At 39.7% G+C, this 23,159-nt stretch overlaps 1 pseudogene; it reads right to left on the bottom strand.

The window, feature by feature from the left end:
* Positions 1–14,555: 14,555 nt before the first annotated feature.
* On the bottom strand, positions 14,556–17,846 carry LOC129147500 (ferritin, heavy subunit-like; annotated as a pseudogene).
* Positions 17,847–23,159: the final 5,313 nt, after the last annotated feature.

The following is a 23,159-nucleotide window of genomic DNA, read 5'->3' as shown; positions in this document are numbered from 1 at the left end:
GCCTTCAATGGATTGGGTGATGCTCACCCTCATTGGAAGTGCAATTTGCTTTACTGAGTCCACCAGTTCCAGTGCTAATCTAACCCAGAAACACCTTCACAGACATACCCAGAAAAAAAATGCTAGCCAAGTATCTGGCTATCACATAACCTAGTCAAGTTGATACATACAGTTAACCGTCATAAATCCACCCCTTATCAACTTGGCATGCGTACCCATCTCCTTAAACCATACTTAACCTCAAAATAGAGACAATAAAATAATCACAATTCCACTTAACATGATACAATTATCCTGCATACAACCCAAAGTGCACTAACCCCTCTTCCAGAAGAGGAGGTATTTGATGTTTATTCTTTTCCCAGATATCCTGTAACTAAGTTACTATTATGTAACATTATTATTTATGCATATCAATACAATTGACTATAATATAAAGTCAGTACATCTTACGTTGCATATGGGAATAAGAAAAAAATAAAACAAAGATATTTGTGCATATGTGTATATATACACACACATATATGTACACAAACGTATTCATAATAAAACAAAAAGGAGGAACTACTCTGTATTTATACTGCTTAATAATAAGGAGGAATACTCATGACCATTATAGTCTTTATTTTTGACTGGTTATGTGGTTGCAGCTGGTATTTATAGCTACCTTTTCCCACTACCCATTCTGTATCCCCTGTGCCTTCAGCAAGCACCACAGCTGGTCCTGCCTGGTTCTTTACCTGGTGGAGTGACCCAGACATTCATTCGTAAAGGGTACAGGTCATGAGCAGTCTTGCCTGGGCTGGGCTGTTGTAGTTTTCTATTTCCTCATTTTGGAACAGAAGGAATCATAATTTATTTCAGCTTTTCAGTTCTTCCCTTTATGGCCAATATCCTTCCCATGTGTAAGTACTTTGATTCTATCATATGTACCGTTTTTATCCTTTTACTCTTCTGTGAAATGTACCTTTGCCATCTGTTGTCAATTGAATTTTTCTGACAGACCAAAAGCACCATAAAATGTTATGAGTGCAGACGGAATAGAGACTTCAGCTCAGCTACACTTTGTGAAGAAATAAATTTACTGAAGAAAGAGCACTGATCCCCGGGGACTGATAAGTATAAATTCTAAGTAAATGGTAGCTACAAATCTTACACAAACACTTACACTGGTTACTCCACTGAAAGGAAATAACAGTCATTTGCTGAATTCTTATTTGGCTCTTATTTGGTTCCTGCTTACTGTGTCATAGATCCTCATGGTGTCTTAAAACAAAAATTAAAAAATATGCAGTCCAACCTATCACCTCAATTAGGAGTTGTCTGTCTCTCTGTGTCTGAGTAGAGAAGAGAAAAAGATGGTAATCGAGAAAAACGTAATGGAACACCTGGCTCGGATACCTGCTCCCTGTCACTGAAGCACGGGGGACATTCCCGACCTGGCCCAGCCAGTTCTGCTTTCTGCTGTGGCTACTTGTCTGTTTTTATTAGTGTCCCTTCCTTTCTTTCCTTAGGGAGCTTTCCTGCTGCTCATTTTCCAGGACGCTTGTACAAGAAATCTTAAATCTTACCTGTCAATTTCATGAATCTCTAACTTAGCTCTCTCCAGGAGGTGACAGCTTACTTTTAAGTGAGAGACCACATGGCCTGTTAGTGTCAGTCAACAGCAGCTGGGTCTCAGGTGGTTCTGTACCAAGGTCAACATGCACAGAGCACTGTGGACTGAAAAGGGGGCTCTGTAATAAATCTGACTAGAAGTAACCTCAAGGGGTATCTGATCATAAATTCCTACTGGGCAGGTCAGGGTGGGTAGTCGAGCCCCAGGCCTATCAAAAGGCTTACTTTTGCCTTAAGCAAGCATCATCCTTTTTTCTTTCCATCTAAGTTAACACAACTTTAAAATGCTGGAGTAGACCTCCTTTTTTTGACCCTACAGAGGTGTAACCACCCTCAAGGGAGCATTTAATCTTGTGAACTATCCTGTAATCTCCCACCTTCATGTAATCTTCCTTTCATTCCCTCCTTAATTCCAAATGTATAAAATAAACTGCAAAACTGTCCTGCTCTGGAGCATTTGAGATCTGCTTCTCAGCATGCCATCAGTTTGGTTCAAATAAACTCTTAAGAATCTCTACAGGTTTGGATCTTTCTTCCGTTGACAGCACAGAGCCGTGAACCAGCTGCTGAGGGAAGGGCTGTCAGCCTGCACAGATCAGAGAGACAAGGAGAAGGAAAACATACCAATTCATAACAACTATCAAAAGAGTTGCTATTTGTGAAATGATTAGAATTGTAATCATGCAGCAAAGTGCTTGATCAAAGTAAAACATATCGATTTAGAGAAGACAAGTGGGACTGCTAGCATCTTAGTTACAAAGAGGCTTCATGGATGCAGCAGTAAGTTAAATAGTGTCCCCCCCAAAAAAAATCATGTCCACCCAGAACCTCAGCATGTGATCTTATGTGAAATAAGGGTCTTTGCAGATGTCGTTAGGGTAAGGTTTGAGATGAAATCATAGCAGATCAGAGTAGGCTCTACCTCCAATGAAAACGGTAAGAGAAGAGGAGAAACGCAGGGAGACAGGAGTGCGAAGATGGGATTGGCGTGATGCTTCAACAAGCCAAGGAGTGCTAAGACTTGCTGGCAACCACCAGAAGCGACATGGTTGAGCTACAGGCATGAAATGGTATTTCCCTCAGGCCCTGTAGGAAGAAGTAACCCTACCAGATCCTTGACTTTGGACCGCTGGCCTACAGAACTGAGAGGGAATAAATTTCTATTGTCTTAAGCCACCTGGTTTGTAGTAGTTCACTGTGGTGGCCTAGAAAATCAGCTGCAGATTCCTAGTTTAAGTGTGCACAAATTCTTTGTTAGCTCATGGAAGAATACAAACAAGTTTTGCTCTGGAAGTGTAGGTTGAAAGGGTGTATTTGTCCACACATATTCTTATAACCTTAATCCAAATAGACTTGTACATGTAAAGGATATCAATGCAGTGAACACATACCCCAGGCTAATAATAGATGCATTTTGGGTTTGCTGCCAATCCATACACTTCTCTGAAAACTACCTTTATGAACCATGACGGCCATATCTAGAAAGTGTGACCTTGCCTTCCTCTCATAGCCATAGCTGTTTGTCCCCAGGGGCAAGGGACCCCTGAGTTCTTAGACTAATTAAGTCTTTCTCAGAGTAATTTGGAATTGGGGCCTCAAGCCAGTGGTCAGTTTTTGCTGGTTACTTAAATAAAGAACATATCATGAGGACTCATTTGACCATGAGCTAACAAGGTAGAGAACCTGCAAAAAGAAAAAGAAACTAAATAGAATCAAGATAAAAGACTACACAGCACTAGACAGCAGTGCTTTTGTTTCTAATTCTAATCCCTGAGGATCCTCACAATGCTCATCACCACTGAGAGGCAATTGGGAAGGGTGGTGGTTAGGAGTAGGGGCTCTGGAGCCAGACTGCCTTGTGTGTGTCACCTGACCTCTCAGCTTCCTCACTGTAGTTGGGACTAATAACAGTATACCCATCAAGGAGGTGTTTCTTGGATTAAATGTAAAAAGCATTCAGGATGATTAAAGTAAATCAGGTGCATTAATTTGAAGCATTTAGAAGTGCTTTATCATACACACTCAGGAACTGTTGGGTGTTAATGTTATTACCCCACCTCCCCCAAATGGCTTTTAAAATGTGCCACATTTCTAGCGTCATTTTATGCTTATTGGTAAGTAGCACATTTAAGTTGCTTTTTTCTGATATGTTTATACTTTTAGCTTTGCAGTAGGTCAACTTACCATAATAAGGAGAAAGAAACAGTCATAGTACAGAGCCATTATTTTTTCCTTCCTGACAATGTTTCAAGCCAATAAGCATCTTGAAAGTAACCAGTAAAAAGCTACTTATTTTACGGGTATATTTGTTGTGGGTGTATTTATTAATCCTCACCTGAGGATATTTTTTCCATTGATTTTTTTTTTTTTTTTTTTTTTTTTTTTTTTTTTTAGAGAGAGTGGAAGGGAGGGAGGGGAAGAGAGAGAGAGAAAGAGAGAGAGGAGGGGAAACATTGATGTGAGAGAAACACATTGATTGGTTGCCTTCTGCACACACCACAACTGGGGCTGGGGATTGAACCTGCAACCCAGGTACATGCCCTTGACTGGGAATTGAACCTATGACCCTTTGGTGCATTGGCTGATGCTGTAACCACTGAGCCACACATGACCAGGACAGCTGTTCTCTTTCTATATGTATAGTTGGCACAGCAATGTGTAAGGCAAGTTGTAGTGCCTACTCACATTTTAACAGAAATATTGTGTCAGAAAAAGAAAAAGCATGTTAATTTAAGTGCTTGTTATCCTGGGGGGTAAGATACAGTTTAAGACTATTAGCTTAGAAGAAAAGTAGAATTCCTATTAGAGAGATAGTTGCACACATTTGGAAAATATCTGAACAGATTTTGGTCCTCAGGGTCAGGATCAGACAAAAAAAAAAGTTGAGTTCTCTAATCTTAAAGAAACAACAATTTTTGTTGCTTCCTAAGTCAATGATGGAGATTCAGACACTGAGATGTTGGAGAAATCCTGAAACAGAGAGGCATGGACCCTCAATAACCTTATTGGCTCTGAAGAGAAACTGCTAGAGATGGTAGAATGGCTGAGAGGCTGTGGGGCAGTGAGATAGCTATTATTCTATTTTAGATTGTTGCCTTTTTGTGCTTTTCCATAATTCCTATTCAGGATCCCCAAATCTTCAATAAATCTATTATGCACTGGTATTCAGGCACAAGATGAAGTGAGGTAGAGCCAAACAGCTGCATGGGCTACGCAGGAAGAAGGCTTCTTGATACAAATGTTATAGGAGAACCTTTCATTGTGATAATAAAAGCTGGAGACATTGGGGGCAGCTGTGTTTAGCTGTTTTCTAGGCCTTTTTTTTTTTTTTTATAAACCTGTGTGTTCTTTCTAGGCAGAAAAGAACACTCTTATAGCCCATTTACTGCTGGCAATCTGCAGTGTGCTTTACTTAAGAGAAACAAGAAACAAGATATCCTTGGGCCCAGTGACAACTGCAGCAACTTAAAGAGGACTCAAGACTAGTTCTTCAAACTCTGATAGCTCTCCACTCACAATGGGATGAACATTGCTGTGATGACTATTACAAAGAGCTCTATGAAGGAGAGATGGAGACCCAGTCAGAAAATGTAGACTGAGGCCCTGTCAATTCCTGGTCAGGATACATGCTGGGGTTGTGGGCTGGGCTTGATCTCTGGTCAGAGCAAGCAAGTGCGGGAGACAATCCATTGATGTCTCTCTCTCATCTCTCTCTCTCTCTCTCTCTCTCTCTCTCTCTCATCAATCCTCTCAGAAAAAAAAAAATAGAGAGTGACAATATCAGCATCTAGAGGTAAGAGTAAATTGGTCTTCCCCTATCCTGATCCAGATGTTAGGGAAACAAAATTGCTCTGTAAAAGCAATGGTTTTCTTAAAGTTATTGTTAAAAAGTATACAGAATAGTGTCATAAACTCTCAAGGATCCCATCACCATTTTCAACAAGAACCAATTTTGTTTTATTTTCACCCAATTATTTTCCTCTTCTTTTTAATTTTATCATTTCATTTATAAATGTTTTAGTCTGTATCTCTAAGAGATAACAATTCTTATTTTATACATAACCATAATATAATGATCACACCTAAAAACTGATAATAATTCCTTAATATTATCAAATATTATATCTGTGTTCAAATTTCACTCGTTATCTCATAACATTTATTCTTTTAAAAATTTTAAATTTGCTATAATTGGGGTCAAATAAAGGATACAGTGCTATTTCCTCCCTCACCCTTTTTTCTTTCATGTAATTTATTTGCTGAAGAACCTGTAGTTTCTCACACTCTGGATTTTGTTGATTGCATTACTGTTGTGTTGTTTAATATACTCCTCTCCTATATTTCCTACAGGTGGCAGTTTAATCTTGAGGCTTTATATGATGTAGTTGGACCTTTTTCCTTTACCTTTTCAAAATTAATTCATTAAGTAGTAGTGTATAATTTCATTAGGAGGCACAAAATGCCTGATTTGTGTGTTTTTTTCTGTTAATAGTAGCCACTGATGACCATTGCCTAATTTTTTTAAGATTGGCAAAATAATAAGTCTCACACTATTATTTTGTAGAAATTAAATTATTAACTATTTGATTAGTCTAAAATAGTTCATATAGAAAAACAGGTTAAATCCTCGATTCCTTTCTTCATCAGTTTTCAGAGTTATGAGTTAGCTGCTAGTACTGGTCACCCTCCAAAGGTGACCACTGTTTTATAAAGTATTATTTATTATAATTATATATACTAATAAAAGGGTAATATGCTAATTAGACCAGGTTGACTGGACATCTTCTGGATGTCTGACTTCTTCTGGACAAAGCCACAGTGGCGGAGGCCAAGGCAGAGGCTGTTAGGGGTGATCAGGCCAGCAGGGGAGCAGTTAGGGGTGGCCAGGCTGGCAGGTGGGAAGTTAGGGGGTGACCAGGCTGGCAGGGGGGCAGTTAAGGAGCAACTGGGAAGTCAGGGGACCAGTTAGGGGGTGACCAGGCTGGCAGGGGGCAGTTAGGGTTTGACCAGGCCAGCAGGGGGGCAGTTAGGGGGCGATCAGGCTGGCAGGTAGAGTGATTGGGGTGATTAGGCAGGCCTGTAAGCAGAGGCAGTCAGGGGTGATCAGGCAGGCAGTCGGGCGAGCAGTTAGGAACCAGCATTCCCGGATTGTGAGAGGGATGTCCCAGATTGGAGAGGGTGCAGGCCAGGCTGAGGGACACCCCCCACCCATGCACAAATTTTGTGCACCGGGCTTCTAGTTATATTATCAATATTTCATAATTGTTTATTATTAATAATTGATATTATTTAATATTTTACTCATAAATTCAAGCATATTTGGTATGTTTCAATCCATTGCAGTTATATTTTTCACTAAGGTGGCTATCTTTACCCAAAAGAAACTTCTTCAAGTTGTTTCTGAGTTATTTTTGATAGCTTTGCTTTCTAATATGATGACATATTTCAGGATTATTTAATATATTTCCTGACTCAGAACTACAAGCAGCCATCTCTCAAAGGAGCCCTTGTTTTATTTAGTGACAAATGGTAATTAGAGACCAAAATGAGGGTATGGGGGTGCTAATGACTTCTTGTCTCAAGGTCTTTTCAATGAACATCTAGGGCTTTTTTATAAAGATAAATATATCATGAACTTATTCTGGTATTCACAATTAAATATCTATAGTTTTACTTAACCTCTTTGATCCTACATTTATATTTCCTTTATCCCATACAGGAAATCCCAGTTCTTAAAAACACTAACATAATTACTTATTAGTTTAATCACATAATGTATACAAATAGCAGTGTCATTTTTCTAATGTGCAAATATGGTCAAGCCATATCTATGTCTAAACTCTGTGTTGATTTCCCATCCCCTGAAAAACAAAACCCAAGCACATTAACTTGCCATAAAAGGCACTTCATGATCTGACCCTATACCATGCTCTATTCCTCCTTCCCTTTTTTTTTTTTGAGCCACCAAGGCAAGTCCAGATCAGAAGTTTTCCTATGCCTCCTACACTGGCACAAAAGGTTATTCTTTTTCTATGTTGTTTTCTGTCTCATACATGCTCTTATTGGTGCATTGACCAAACTGAATTCTAGTTATTTATATATATGTGTGTTTTCTACTGGATTGTGCACATCTTGATAGCAAGACCCATTCAATTTTGTATTCCTAGCCTTCTATTCCATAACAAATAGAAGAGACAGAAATTATTTGCAAAGGCATAAATGCTCTTGTATCTTTCATGATTAAGGTAAATACAATGATAATGGTGCAATAATATCTGTGAGCCCCAGAAAACTTCAATGCAGTGACTCACTAGTCATATCTCTAATGCTAACAGTCAGGATCCTGAAGGGTCTTCAGTGTCTGTGTGTTTTCATTCTAATAGAGGGGATTTGTTATATTCCTCTTAATCAGACTTAGTTCTACCGCCAAACTCCATTTAGGAAGTAAACATTTTAGTGTGTGTGCTTTATGATATCTATTAGTACCGGCTTATCTTTCTTTCATGCTCTTTCTGTGTGTGCCCTGGATGATAAGTGTTTTTGGCATCTGAAGTCAGCAGTTTTAGCTCAGGAAGCCCTGGAAGTGCTGCAGGTGGCTCTGAGAAGAACAGGATGTGCAAAGAGTCCTAGAAGTGCTGGATATCAGACATCAACAGGTAAAATGATGGGGCCCTTATCAGTAAGAACTGCTGTGATCAAAGAGGACAGGGACAAATGGAAAGTTGGGTAATATGTTTAGAATGTGTTTGGTGAGAAGTCACACAGCAGTGGTAGATTCAAGGAAAAAGCACTTTTAAAAGAGAGAGGAGTTACAAAGTGAAAATTAGGAGTGGATCCCTTTGCGAAGGTGGTTTCCTCAGAAGAGGTGGTGAAGATACCATAGCACATAGAAGGTTGATATTGATAATAGAAGCCTTTGGGAACCAAGTTAAGATCTATAATTTAGGTGAGGTTTGGTACCAGAAGTGGCATTTCTTCTAGAAATACAAGAGGAAGTTCTGGAGATGAGAAACTGGTAAACCTGCCCCTTCCTTCCCTTCAAAAAGATCCTCCTTCTGGAGCAATTGAGATCTTGATCCCTGACATATGTGGTCAGTTTGCCTCATAAAATATAAAATAAAAATTCCCCTACTTGAGAAAAATCCAACTCATTCAAATCTGATTTGCAGAGTAATGGTACAACTACAACAGCCAAAGAATGCTACTCTAGGAAAACAAAAGAAAAAAGGAACTAAAAATAGATACAAAACTTCCCTGTAAACTAAGAACCAGCTAGAAAAATATTGCTCCAAAGCAGAGGAAATCTGCAACACAACATTCCAACATTAATAAAAGGGTGTAAAATGATGATATAATTGTAGCCAGGAAGAAAGACAATAAGAAAATAAATACAAGAACTCAGGTGAGACAGGGCCAGCAAAGGGAAGTTGATGATAAGTCAATAGGAAGATGTGAAATATTGACTGGTAAAATTCAGAAAAGAAATAGAAGGAACCGACAATTATTTTGTAATAAAATTAAATTGTAGATAAATTCATTTTATAAATAAAGACTAAAGTTACAAGGAGCAAAAAAGGAAATAGATGCTAGACAAGGCAGAACAGGATATATTGCATACACACAGGCAAAGTGTAGCAAGTGAAAGAGGAATGATCAAAAATATTTTTAAAAAGAGAGAGACCATGAAAGATAAGATAGGCAAATATGTTCCAAAATATGAATAATTGGAGTTCTTCCAATTGAAGGAAAGCTAGAAGAATGGAGTAAAGCAAACATTTAAAAAAAAAATGGCTTGGCTCAATGGTTGAGCATCAACCTATGAACCAGGAGGACACAGTTCAATTCTCAGTTAGGACATATGCCTGGGTTGAGGGCTCAAGCCCTAGGGTGGGGCATGCAGGAGTCAGCCAATCAGTCATTCTCCCTCATCACTGATGTTCTATCTCCCTCTCCCTTCCTTTCTGAAATCAATAAAAAAATATTTTTTTAAAAATGTTCTGAAACAATACTCTAATGTTATATTAAAAGGCATTCAAGATATGAGAAAACTGCCCCAGAATGATAAATACCAAGATATATCCCATTAATATATATCCTACAAATGCCAGAGATGTTCTATTTACATTAAGAGCAAACTTGGGACATCTGGACAAAGACATTGTATTATTCTTAAGAAAGAGAAACTCAAGATGGCACTGCTACAGTCAATGCTAACAGAAATGGAACAATAACTGTCAGATACATCAGTCTGAGCCAGATAGTTTAACTTTATATAAGCTGTCCTTCAAGTGTCAAAGCCACGGGTAAAATTTCTGCAAATTCAAGGACTCAGAATACTATCCATGTCAGGCCTTATTGAAGCATCTCCCAGAGAACAAAATTCACTAAACCAAAAGATAAGGGAAACTTCAAAAAACATCTGGGGTGAACACAATCTTTAACAGCAGAACTAGGACTAAATCAAAACCTAACATAAGGGTTAGAAAATAAAATGTAAATATGAGCATTATACAGTAGGTCCTCGGGTTATGTCGGAGATTCATTCCTCCGGCACAACATAACGCGATTTTTGCTGTAAGTCGAAACCCACGTACTTAAAGCACCTATGTCACTCACATGGAGCACATACACAGCAGTATTGAAGTGAAATAGTAAAAAAAAAAAAAAATTAAAGAAAGATAATGCCTGACCTTTACTTATGGTAAACAAATAATAAAAAACATAAAGCACATATGTACATATGTCAAAATGACGGAACTTTTTTTTTTTAATAAATAAATGGGAGATGGCGATGTAACCACAAAACAACATACGTTGAGTCCAACGTAATCCGAGGACTTCCTGTATTATATGTACTTTCACTATTGGGGTTATTTTAAAAATCATAGTTATAATTTTACTCTAATGACTGCCTTTATAATTAAACTTTTATATAACACTTAGAACTCTCTTTCTCAGACAGTATTTATTGGTTCCTACTGAATTAGCTTGAAACTGCTTCCTGCTCTTATCTTCCCCCAATTTAAGTCAACAATAACATCATTTGTTGTGGGCTGAACTGTGTCCTCCAAAAATTCATGAGCTAGGTATTTGCCTAGTGTTATGAAAAAAAATGCCATACCTTTTTCTGAGGTGGTTGTGCCACTTTACATCCTCACCCACAGTGTAGGGGAGCTTTTGTTGTTTCACCACCTTGTGAGCATCTGGTGCTGACAGGTATTTTAATTTCAGTCATTCTCCTGAATGTGTAGTGGGTGGTGTTTTATGTGGTTTGGGATTGTGTTTCCCAAGGACTAATGGTGTTAAGTAAGTTTTATGTATGTTCCCACGTTTACCCCATGATTGGAGCTATTCTTTACTAGGAAGTTGTCCATGCCTTCAAAATCCTGTTGGGATTATAACCAGATTACTTTAGTCCTACACATTTATTTTCAAGGTGTCATAATTTTCATATTTAGTCTTACTTTCCATTATTCATTATTCAAAGATTTATCTCTTTCAGGAAGCACTTTCATTTTATTTCATATTGATTCCAAGGTAGTTTTTTTTTTTTTTAGAATTCTTCCTAGATATTATATGTATTTGTGAATATTATAAACAAGTTACATTTTTTAAAATGTTTTTGTTAATGGGAAAGGTTCATTGTTATATATTTATCCTGTATCCAGCAATAGAATTGAACTTTCTTATAAAATATGTAGCTTTTCAGTTCTAGTTATAATCATATCACATTAATAAATCTTTTTCAAATAGATATACCTTCTTTAACTTTTATATTGCATTACCTAGAATAGTTGTTTTGAAGCATGGTGATTTTGCCTCTCAAGAGACATTTGGCATGTGTGGAGACAATTTTGATTGTTGCAACTGGAGGAAGTACTATATAGTAGGTAGATGCCAGACATGCTGCTAGACATCTTTCAGTGCATGGACAACTCCCCACGACAGAGACATCTGGCACAAAAATGTCAATTGTGCTGAGTCTCAAATACTCTGCTTAACAACTGTCAGAAAAATACGAAGTAGTGTTGAGGGTAAAGCAATCTTGTCTTACTCCTGATTTTAATGATGGTCACTAATATGTATAAAATTAAATATAAACTAGTAATAATCATAAAAGGGAATTTATTCAACAATGCATGGTGAATTAGTAATTTTCCAGTGGTAACAAGCTCACAATGGCAGTGATTTTCAAGAAGGTTGAGTTGTGGTAAAGGCGTGGCGGTAAAGAAGTTCACCGTGTTGTAACTATAGCCTGGGGCACGCCCTTCCGCACTAGAATGGTTGTACTAGACAAGACTTGTTCATATCAGGTAGGCTACATTGGACCTGCATGTAGAAGCCCAGGCCCTTGTGCTTTACAATTTAAACAATAATAGTTCAAAGTGAAGGTCTTCTTTGGGTTAAAGCTCTTGTGAGCTTAATATTTGCATGTTCAAATAGGTATATTCTACCCTAACTCTTAATTTCCCCCCTCAGCACTTCGAAGATGATTTTCCAATTTTGTCTTTGCATCTAATATTCATGAGAAAGATGTTAGTAATTTGGCATTTTTCTTTTTTTGTGAGTAATGTCTTTTACTGTGAACTTTTTCATTCTTGATACTCTAAAATTTTCCTACAATGGATATTTTTCTCAATTTCTCTTTTCTCCTAGAGCTATAAATTAGATCTTTCATTGGAACTCAATTTCTTAAAATTTAAAATACAATTTTCTATTCCTTTGGCTGAGAATTTCTTAGCTTACTTAAATATCACTTGTTTGATCAGCTGTGTCTATTTCAATATTCAACCCATTTGTTAAGTGGAATATTTCTAATTGGATATCATTAAGGTATATCTAATTGGATATCATTTCAAAAGGGATACTTCTAAGATTAAATGTTTTAAGATTCTGTTTCAACTTTAGTTATCTGCTATCTTTTCAATTTGAATTTATTGGAGTGACATTGGTTAATAAAACCATAAAGTTTCAAGTATACAACACAACAAAACATCTGCATACCGCATCAGGCGCTCACCACCCAAAGTCAAGTCTTCTTTAGCCCCCATTTGTTCCTTTTTTGCCCACTTCCACTCCACCGCCCCCCTTTTTCCTCTGATTATCACCATACTGGAGTCTGCCTATGTGTATTATTTCTTTTGCTTATTCCTTTCACCTTTTTTCACCCAACCCCCCTCCCCTCCGACAGCCATCAGTATGTTCTATGTATACTTCCGTTTCTATTTTGTTTCATAAATCATTTTTTGTTTATAAGATTCCACATGTAAGTTAAATTATATAGTATTGTCTGTCTCTGGCTGGCTTATTTCACTTAGCATAACAATTCCATTACATATTGGCTTTCCTCAAGTTTAGGAGGTGGCGCTATCACTATTATCTAAACTAATATATAATCTGAGAAGGTGCTGTTCTAGATAATTTTACATATTAATTTACTTAATCCTCTAGTTAACTTTATGCAACTACTATCCTACCTAATAATAGACAAATATGCAAATTGACTGCACCTTCGCTACGCCCAAGCCACGCCCACCAACCAAGCCACGCCCACCAACCAATCAGGATGAGTATGCAAATCACCCCAACAAAGATGGTGGCTAATTTGCATATCAAGACAGCATAGAAAGAAGCCAAGAGCTGCAGAAGGGAGCAAAGCTGCGGAGAAGCAAGCAAGCCGGGGGGAGGAGAAGGGAGGAGCGGAGGCGGGGCCGGGGGAGAAGGGAAAAGCAGGCTGGCTGGCGGAGAAGGCGGGGTGGGGGAGAAGGGAAAAGCAGGTGGGCTGGCAGAGAAGGCGGGGCGGGGGAGAATGGAGGAGCGGAGGCGGGGCCAGGGGAGAAGGAAGAAGAGCGGGCGGGCTGGCAGAGAAGGGAGAAAAGCAGGGGGGCTGGCGGAGAAGGCGGGGCCGGGGGAGAAGGGAGGAGAGCAGGCAGGGCAGGGTAGAGTGCAGCAGGAAACCCTATTGCAGGATTTTTCCTGCAACGGGAACGCTAGTTAACCATAATTTATAGATGACTAAACTGAGTCAATGAGTGAGGGAGAAACTTGCTCAAGGCAATGGTGCTAGTAAGTTTGGAGCCAGGACACAATCCTCTAGAGCAGTGGTTGGCAAACTGTGGCTCATGAGCCACATGCGGCTCTCGAGCTGCGGTTTGCCGCTCTGTTGACTAATGAGTTTGCCAACCACTGCTCTAGAGCCCCCTTTCTTCCCAATGAATTATCCAATCAACTTGCATGCTCATTGCTTGCTCCTGAAAGTAATTACCCCCGTAGCTGCTAGCTTGCCCACAGTGGATGGCATTGCCACATCCACACAGTTGTTTGCAGTCCTAATTGCCTGTGTAACTTCTTGGTCCCTATGCATACCCAGGTTATGAAAGGGCACCTGGGTTGCAGCTGCCTGTCCTCTGTAAATCTTTCAGGTGAGTCACCATTTCTAGACCAAGATCTCTTATTTTCAAGGTTAGATTTACATTGATTAGAAGAAAATCCTACTATTTTATAAACTTTAAAATATGTAGTATACAAGTTGAAGGGGAGGAAAACATTAGTGAGACCCAAGGTTTACTACTTAATTTTTACTATATCTACTTGGACTGATTGAGATTCCCAAATCTTGACCCTGCATCTGAGTGTTGCTGGGATCATAGCAGATGAAGGATGGGTTTTTTTTTGTTTTTTTTGGTTTTTGTATTTGTCTAATGCTCCCACTGTCCTCAGGAAGCTTTCACCAAACTTACATTGATGGAATTAACCCTTTTTGTGCTTCAATAGCTATCTGTTTACACATAATGACAATGCAAAAACAGATTTATTTGTACACACACCAATGAAGGAAAACAGTCTTCTGTCAAATGAAGAAGATCAAGATTCTAAGCAGCTGATTTTGGGACCTACTACAATGGGAAGACTTGCATTGTTGCCTTCAGATATTGGGTCTATTTTGTACCTGACTCTGCAGTAAGCTTTTTCAGTGGGTCTTTTTCCTCCTGGGCCTGATTTCCTAATTTCTCATGATATACAATCTGGTGATGCAGGTAATTTGTGTTCCTTTTCTGTTTATCCAGGTACTTTCCTAGGAAGTTAAAGAACTACAGAAATAAACAGGGGAAGACCCTTTAGAATCTTGTTAGCAACAGGAGGCAATCAAAAATCTTGCTACCCAAATTGTAGCTCATGGACCTGCAGTCCTGGGAACTTGTCAGAAATATAGAATCTCAAGTCCCACTGCATTCATACTAAATCAGAACCTGCATTTTAAGAAAGGAGAGGGAGTTCATATGCACATAGAAGTTCAGAGAGCACAGATCTAAGACATTCACGACTTCCAGGTGAGTACAAATATCTACTTTCAGTGAGTATTGAGTGTTAGGGCATCTCATCAAAAGTAAAGATTAATTTAAACAAGCTACTACTGCAGTGGTTACCCACCCTGTTTTTTTTTTTTGTTGTTGTTGTTGTTTTAATTACATGGATATTTCAATTAGGTGCCTAGACCCCATTCCCAAAGACTGAGATGTAAGTGGAATAAGGCTCAGGTGTTTGTATCCCTTCAGAACTCCCAAGTCAGTCCAATATGCATCTAGGGTTGATAACTTTTGTATAAGGAAATTTTCCTCACTTTGATTTCCTGAAATACTAAGGGTCTGGTGAGAAAGAAGTTACCACCACAAGCTGGAGTGTTCACCATTAACCAGGAATACTTTAGAGAAGTCTGTAGGATAATAAGTCATCATTAACATTCACTTTTGCAGGGACCATCTAGTACAGTGGTTCTCAAAGTGTGGCCCTGGCCAGCAAGCAGCAGCATAATCTAAAAACTTATTAGAAATGCAAATTCTGGAACACCATATTAAAAGAATTGAATCAGAAACTCTAGGGGGTGGGGCCCAGCAGATTGTTTGAGTAAACCCTCCATATGATTCTGGTACCCATTAACATTTTAAGTACTCCTTGTCTAGATTTAAAAGCCAGCAGTAAAACTAATTTTGTTAATTATCCAGAGCACATTTTTCCTGGGAAGTATTCCCTATCTTGTGTTGAGTTGCATTCCCTCTTACCAGGGTACCTACTTCTCCCACCTCCAATCTACTCCCAGAAGTCGGTTCATATATGTCCTTGTGGGAAAGAAAACACGTGTTGGATGATCAACTCTCTTGGACCCACTTCCCAGAAGCCAGTCATAATTCAGAAGTGAAAGATGGCATTGCTTTCAGAGCCAGTAGCTAACTCCTTACATCACATTCATCGTCTTCAATAGCCATGAGCATTAGGTCTAGCAGCAGCTTTGTTAAGTGCTTCTCCAATTCCAGAGCACACTCTAGAGCTTTTATGCCGGTTCCCCAGTTATCTACCTCAGGCCTCTGTTGGGGAGAAACAGGGAAGTCACCTCTGGGCATAGCTTTCTTACATCAAACTTCCTGGGTCGGAGTATGTCTAAGTTTGTATAACCCAAGAATTTCTAAACTTTGTGGCACAGTGGAATCAGCCTAGCATCTTAAATCCTGATGTCTGGATTTCAGCTGCAGACATTGTGACGTAATTGGTATGGAGTGCAACCTGGGCATCAGGATTTTAAAAGCTCCCCAGGTAATTTTAATGTGCTTCCAAAGCACGGATGCCACGAGCACAGCTACATGCATGATTCCCTTAGCTTTGAAATTCCATAATGGTGGTTTAATTCTAACTACCACACATTTACTAGTTCTCTTTATAAAGCTGGAGTTTACTAGAAACCCTCAGATAAGTAGACATGTTTCTAAATGTAATACCTCCAAGTAAGGTTTAGATTGCTTCTTTTAAGTGTCCAGCCCGGTGAACAAAGTATGCTTCCTTACACTGAAGAGGTAGCTATTTTAAATACCTGGGTGTGCTTCTGAATTAGATTAAATATCTGATAGAGGATGCTAACTGTTCTAGAAGAGGCCATTGGAGTTGTGCTTCTCAATCTGCCCAGAGCATTACGGTCACCTGGAGAGCTAGTTAAAATACAGCTCCTTGGATGCCACCCTTAGAGAATCTGATTCAGCTTGTCCATGAATTTGCATTTCTGACGATTTCCCAGGTGATGCTGATGCTGCTGGTCCAGAGACCACACTAGCTGTGGCCCATTGAGAAAAGCTAAACAACCATTTAGTGGCTGCAATTTATTCAACATGATATGAAGAGGCTACAAAGAAGACAGATGTTTTCCCTCAAAGTTAGTTACTATAATACCGTGTGTAATATGGGTAACCCAACAAGTTAGGTGGCAACCAATAATTTAGTTCTCTAGACCCAGCAGAGGCCCCATTAAAATCATCATGACAAATTACATAGTCACCTTAATCACAGGAAGGCAGATTTTTCTCTCTCATTTATTTAGATATCTTAGGATTTCCTTTCCATGTTCCCTCTTCACCTCAGCTTGGTTTTCAAAGTATGAGGCAAAAAGAGATTCTATTTTGCGTTTACTGTGATAACAGGCCTGGGACAGGGGTGAGAATGGGGAGAAAATGGAGGTGAGACAAGCTGATTTTTAAGGCTGGAAATCTGACACAAACTCACTTTCTTATCTCTGTGTTTGTCCCAAAAAGCCTTCTTCATTCAGGCTGGGGTCCTTGGTTTGCCCTTTGACTTCCAAAAGGCCCCAGCTGTTATTCAAACCCAGGCTACCTCAAAGAAAAGCCACCCAGATTTTAATATGCTGGGCCTAATCTCTGGCAATTATGGCCTCTTTAATGATCATATTTGTGAAACCCACATGCTAGCACTTATATCCAATAATGCTGTAAACACAGGAAAACGCCAGTATAAATCAAATGACATTTTAAAGTCAATCTATTTCACCAATCATAACATATCTATATTACCTCTAAAAGAGAATATGGGTAAAAAATATTTATTAAGTCTATCACCAGTTTCTGATGCCAATATAGTTTTGGAAATCCACTGGAAAGAGCTGTGATTCTCCTCATCATAGCCCATGCGATAATGGCTCTAAATCAGCCACAAAGCAGCAAAATCCTAGCCACTAAATTGCTGTTTCATCTAATATTACACCACATTCATGGCCATAATCACCATTAACAAAGAGACACAGGATATATCAGAGGTGAAACCTCCCTCCCACTGACTCAAGAACCTATACTAACCATAGATAAATAAGCATCACTGACGTGCATCTCACAAGATGCCACGTGATTAATGACAACACTACACTCTTCAGAGAGTGGGTGCTTGACTGCCATCTCAGCTTTAGGAAAAAACCCCAGACATAAACAGTGCAATACAACAACCTAATGGACTTCTTAAATATTAGTAGGCAGATAGCTATTTTCATACAGCTGAAAACTAGATAAAATTGCACCCAGCTGACATTAACAGCTACTCATCTGCTAATAAGGACATTGTTTCTGCATTAAAGAACCGATCTCAAGAGAGAAAAATGTGTATGGGGGGTTGGGGGGTTAATTCTCCTAAATATCCCAGCTTGTTTAGATTGGCCTCTTTAATGATGTTTTCTCTATGATTTGAGAAGGCTGATATACTTCATGAATAGAGAAGTGGTAACAGAGAAGATTCTTTAGCTTTAATATATTCCTGTTTTAAAAAATAATTTATAGCACATCATGCTAGGTCCTATGGGAAATCTAAGAAGATTGACTAAAATGCATTCTTTGCCTATAAGGGACATAACCCCCACCCCATAAGGCTGGGACCTACACAATTGATCTTAAGACAGGATATCATGGAGGTTCTTCAGTGTGAAAGTATTAGGATAAGCTACCCCTAATCTCTCCTGCTTGGACATATTTTCTGAAATATATAATGTTATAAGCCTTTTCCCATAGCTTGGGCAGAAGTCCAGCACCTGCAGAAGCAAAATAAGAAGAAATCTCCACCTGACTGACCTGTGCACTCCCCTCCACTTGACTGACTCATGCACCCACATACTGACCCTATATTGCATAGTTCTACCCTATAGGAGAGGACCCAAACATCCCCTTGGGGCTGACACTGACACTCTGGTCTCAGCCTGCTATGAGAGAATGTAATAAAATTTCTTAAAACACTCACAATGTCCCTTGGCCTGGCTTCTTTCAGCACCAACCTAACACAAAGCATAGTTAACTGAGGAGATTACGGCAGATTTCATGGATAAATTGGCATTTGAAACTAGTCTTGGAAGGTGAGTAACAATGTAGGAAACAGAAATGGAAGAAGGGCGTTCCACCTGGAAAACAAGCACACACAGGCTGCGGGGATCGGACATAGTAATGGCTTCTACACACCGCAGTGATCCAGCCTCAGATGGTCTCCCAGAAGGTCTGACCTGCCTCAACATATATCTTTTTCATTAGCCTCCTTTGAGAGTAGAGATTGTTTTACTTATCTTGGTAGCCCCACAGCTTTTAAGCAAGAATTTTTTTAAACAATAGGTGTGGAATCAAAATCATTACATAAAAGTATAGTTTACATGGGCAGCAGTGTAATTTCCCATGGTCTGGTGGGTCCTTAGATCTAGCCTAAGCTATGTCTGGTGGAACTGACATAGAAGTGGCAGGTCACCAAGTCTATCTCTAGGAGGCAGTGAGGAGCCTGGGGGTTTCCTGATGGACAGCTATCCTGAGAGAAGGAGCCAAGCATTCTAACTTTGGCCCAGTCACAAGGATAAATGACATCATGTCTGGTCTAATTAGCACATTACCTTTTTATTAGTATAGATGGAACTACTGCTCTGGAGAATTAACCCGATAGTCCCATCTTGGGTCAGTTAAGGGAACAGTGTCAGTGCCAACCAGGTTGTCTGCACGTCCGGTCTGTGGAGGGCATTGGCATGGTCCTGAGCTGTTAGCCAGATGTGCTCAATCTCCCCTCGGGTTAGTGAGGAGGACAGGATGACATAGATGTCATGACAGGTCAGGTCATAGGTCTGGGTCAGGTACTCAAATTTCTTGGTAAAGGTGGTCAGGTTGGTAAAGAAGACCTTAGTCTTTTTTCAATCTTGGAAAGGTTGGACATAGAGAATGGGATGTGGACTCATATTGTGTCCTCAGTTCCTACGACTGCCCTCAGTGGTAAAATGGGCATGGGAATAGAAGTGGCTGTTGAGGAAGGTAGTCTTTGGGTGACCTGAGAGCAAGTGTTGGGTGGGGAAAGTCTGTATTGGAAATTGTGTTCTTAGGATTTGGACTCTCAGGGGCCAGGGTAGAAGGTGGTTGCTGGTTAGGAAGATCTGGGTTTTGGGAATCTACTGCAGGTGAGAGAAGGGGTGTGTAAATGGGTGGAGGTTAGTGGACTATTAGGTCAAAAGTAAATTCAGAATCAGAAGTGTTAGGGGTATGATGTTTATGTGAAGGAGAAGGATCTGATAGGTAGAGCAGGACTAAGAGAGAGAATGGAGAACAGAGGGTGAAAACGGGACTCTGACCATTTTCCACTGCTGACAGCAATTACCTAAATCACGCAATATATTAAAATCAAAAGTGCCCTTTTCAGGCCATTGAGAATCATTATCTAGTTTATATTGTGGCCTAACAGTGTTACAAAAGAAAATGAGGTGCTTGGGCCTGATCTCTCCTGTGAGTCAGAGGCAGTTGAGATTTTCCAGGAGACAGCCAAGAGAGGTTGTTCAGGGGGACGCAGAGGGAGTGTTCCGCATGATGGGAAGAGTAAGCATGGCCCATGCGGGGAAGAATGAGTGACACACCACAAGTCAAAATTGACTGTTTAGGGAAGGCATCCCCACTGCTAAACAAATCCCCATGAGAAATGAGGGGTGACCTTCTGGATTTGCCATCCCCAGTCCAGAAAGACCCGAGGCGAAATATCTGAGGAGTCTTCTGGCCTAATGCTAGGACCTTTGAGACCAGAGGACTTTTGAGAAGTCGTTGAGAATAAGTGGGCAGAAGACTTGAGATGAGGAAAATTGTGGAATGTCACTCACCTGGAGAAGATTGGCCGGTGTGGGATGGAGGGTCAGCAAAGCAGGAGGAGAGGTTCCTGATCTGGCATCCTCCTTGGCTGGGTGGGAAGGGAGGCCTAATTGAGGTAGGCAATCATGTCACCTGAGTATGATTCATAAGCAAGCACAGGTTGAACTGCTGCTGCCTACTGCTCTCCAAGTAGCAAACTTGGGGTAACCCAAGTGGGGGCAATGGCTCCCCTTTCCCATGGAACCCTCCCAGGTTTTGACACCAAATATTAGGGTTGCCAAAGAAGGAACACATGAAGCCAACAGTGTTAAAGAATCATAAATTTATTAGGTCTTCGGGAGACCAGATGGGCTGAGCTTCAAAATGGCACCAGCAACCAGAGATGGGGAGTCAGAGATTGGATTCTACGTGGGGATTTTTGCAGAGAACTCTCTGGGTGGGTCCAGATACTGGGAAAATCCAGAGGGGAGAAATAATGGTCTTAAGTGGAATAGGTTCTGAGCAAAAGGGAATGTCAGTTGTAAAGGTCAGTTCTCAGGTAAGGGGGTATCAATTCAATTATTTGATCAGACCCAACATACCTCAGCATTTTGAAGATGATTTTCCCATTTTCTCCTTGCATCTAATATTAATGCAAAGTTTTAGTAATGTGGTGTTTTCTTTTTTTGTTTTACATTGAGCTTTTACATCCTTGATACTATAAAAATTTGCTACAACAGATATTTTTCTCAATTTCTCTTCTCTCCTGGAGCTATAAATTAGATCTTTCATTGGAACTCCATGTCTTAATATTTAAAATACCACTTGCTATTCCTTTGGCTGAGAATTTCTTAGCTTATTTTAATATCAGTTGTTAAATTATCTGTGTCTATTTCAATATTCAACCCATTTGTTAACTTGAATTTTCCCCACAGTATATCTAATTGGATCTTTCTATTTCCCCTTCTCATTTCAAAAGAGATACTTCTAGGATTAAAAGTTTTAAGATTATGTCTTAATTTCAGTTATCTGTTATCTTTTTAAATTGAATTTATTGGAGTGACATTGGTTAATAAAACCATAAAGGTTTCAAGTATACAACTCAAAACATCTGCACACTGCATCAGGCACTCACCAGTTAAAGTCAAATCTCTTTGTCCCCATTTTCCCCTTCTTTGCCTACTTCCACTTCACCTATCCCCCTTTTTCCTCTATCATCAACTGCTGTCTTTGCCTGTGTCATATTTTTGCTTAATTCATACACCTTTTTCACCCAATCCCCTCCCCTCTGACAGCTATCAGTCTGTTCTATGTATCCCATGCTTCTGTTTCTACTTTGTTAAATCTTTTTTATTATGACTAGAGGACCAGTGCACAAATTTGTGCACCAGAGGGGTCCTTCAACCTGGCCTGTGGGATCGGGCGGAAACCAGCTCTCTGACAACTTCCGAGGTGTCCCAGATTTTGAGAATGTGCAGGCCAGGCCAAGGGACCCCACTAGTGCACGATCAGGGCCGTGGAGGGATGGCCAGCTTGGAGGGACTGCAGGAGGGCTTCAGGGAGTGTCTGGCCTGTCTCGCTCAGTCCCCATCAGCTGGACTCCAGCAGCAAACTAACCTACCTGTCAGAGTGTCTGCCCCCTGGTGGTCAGTACACGTCATAGGGAGCAGTTGAGTAGCCTTAGCATATCATTAGCATATTACACTTTGCTTGGTTAACGGCTGACCGGATGACCAGACACTTAGCTTATTAGGATTTTATTATATAGAATACGTAGAGTTGGGGTGAGCAGACTCTCCCTCTGTGGGCTCTTGTCTAACGAAGTTTGAAGAATAAATCAGTGGATTAAAAGATTTTAAATAAAAATGGAAGCTTTTTGAAAAAAAAAACACATACAAATGTCCCCTGGGCAGGGGTGACGTCACCTAAGGGGCCCCAAATGGGAAAAGCCTGCTCTTTCTCTTAAATGGGAAAAAAATCTAAATCCTGTTTTGAGTCTCTTTATCTTTGGTTTATAGATGCCGGCAGCTTTTTGTCTGAACATGACCCTTTTTAATTGAACCTTTCCTTAATTTATTTCCCCTGTGTTTTCCTAATTGGTCATTCTCCTGCATAGTATCAGTTTTAAATGTCAAAGCCCACCTGGTGTCACCCGCTTTCTCACCCCCTTATCTTGCAACATTCCTCTATCCTCTGTGTATATATGGCTTCCTCTTGTAACATTTCCCCATCCTCTGTGAAAGTCAAGATAAGCATTCTGGTCTTAGAGCTGTCTCTTTCCCTTCACAAATGCATTCCTCTTCCATGGACCCCCCTTTTCCAAAAAACTACCTGTCCTGTCTCAAATTCTTATCAGTTAGTTTCCACATATAAATGAAATTATATGGTATTTGCCTTCTCTGGCTGGCTTATTTCACTTTTTTTTTTTTAAGTCTAATGCACCAAACTTATAGTGATGGAATTAACCCTTTTCGTGCTTCAATAGGAATCTATTTACACCATTACAATGCAAAAGCAGATTTATTTATACACACACCAATGAAGGAAGGCAGTCTTCTGTCAAATGGAGAAGATTCTTATGTAGCTGATTTTGGGATCTACTACAGTGGGAAGACTTGCTTAGTTGCCTTCAGATGTTAGGTCTAT

The sequence above is a fragment of the Eptesicus fuscus genome, chromosome 3 (genome assembly GCF_027574615.1).
Source record: "Eptesicus fuscus isolate TK198812 chromosome 3, DD_ASM_mEF_20220401, whole genome shotgun sequence".
Taxonomy (NCBI): domain Eukaryota; kingdom Metazoa; phylum Chordata; class Mammalia; order Chiroptera; family Vespertilionidae; genus Eptesicus; species Eptesicus fuscus.
Note: the sequence above shows the minus strand (reverse complement) of the source record. Positions and strands in the feature narration are given on the sequence as shown.